The sequence below is a fragment of the Tigriopus californicus genome, chromosome 2, assembly GCF_007210705.1.
Source record: "Tigriopus californicus strain San Diego chromosome 2, Tcal_SD_v2.1, whole genome shotgun sequence".
Lineage (NCBI taxonomy): Eukaryota > Metazoa > Arthropoda > Copepoda > Harpacticoida > Harpacticidae > Tigriopus > Tigriopus californicus.
This window is the reverse complement of record NC_081441.1, coordinates 5,847,908-5,848,745: the sequence shown is the minus strand read 5'-3', so window position 1 is coordinate 5,848,745 and position 838 is coordinate 5,847,908. Positions and strand designations below refer to the sequence as shown.

General features: G+C 38.2%; 1 long non-coding RNA gene across 1 annotated transcript in view; it reads right to left on the bottom strand.

The window, feature by feature from the left end:
* Window positions 1–110: 110 nt before the first annotated feature.
* Window positions 111–838, bottom strand: part of LOC131890514 (uncharacterized) — a 3,500-nt gene continuing 2,772 nt past the window's right edge. Inside the window, exon 2 of the long non-coding RNA XR_009374319.1 lies at window positions 111–346. This is a non-coding gene — a long non-coding RNA (uncharacterized LOC131890514). The remainder of the gene's footprint in view (window positions 347–838) is intronic.

Sequence of the window (838 nt, the reverse complement as noted above, 5' to 3'; positions counted from 1 at the left end):
GTGAGTAGGTTATAAAAGCTGGCTTGTCATTTCCTTTTCAGGCTCACATTTTGTCTTTCATTTCCAAATCCTAACAAATTTGTTGCACCAGGTGAACAATTTTATCTCAGTTCTTATCTAGTATTTGATTTTATTTCTTCATTGATGAGTTCTGAGCTGGATGCAGATTGATGGGCAAAACCTGTTCCGGAATACATGAAATGCAAAAATGCGAGCGACGGTTTTTTTCATTCTTGACTAATGGATCGTTCGAAGACGCCTTGAAGATCCAAAAGATTGGGATGACTTTGGTAGATCAGGAATAAATGGAACGGGCATTGGTCTCAAAGTTCCATGCAGGGAATACCTGTGGAAGAAAAAAAATGTTTGAAAGAATAGCCGTTTAACTCGCTCCCAAGAATAAATTGAAAGTATGCACAAAAGGCGGCTCATTTCTCATGTTAAATCAACTATTTTAAGGCGGCTATCGTGGTTCTTTGATAACTTAAAACGTATTTTTCCTCGACCTCTCTCGTGGCTCATGAGCAGGGCTCAAAATAGCAAGCGAATAAAGTGCTCAAGAAAGCACTGCAATGTGATTAAATAAGGTATCAAAAGTACAAACTACGTTTACAAGTGGTTCGTAATTCCGAACAAGAAAGGTACGTACGGCCGTCCTTAAAAGTGCTCATTGAGGATGAGAAGGGTCAAATCTCGTTTGCCTCGTAGGAATGCTTAGCAGAAAATCCTTTTTATTAATAAAGCAAACTGTATTCATTCAATTAAATTTTTCGTGCTTTGATTGTCCTTAGCGCGAGGAGGTAGAGGAGAATAAAAGGGACTATTCATAAACTGTTTA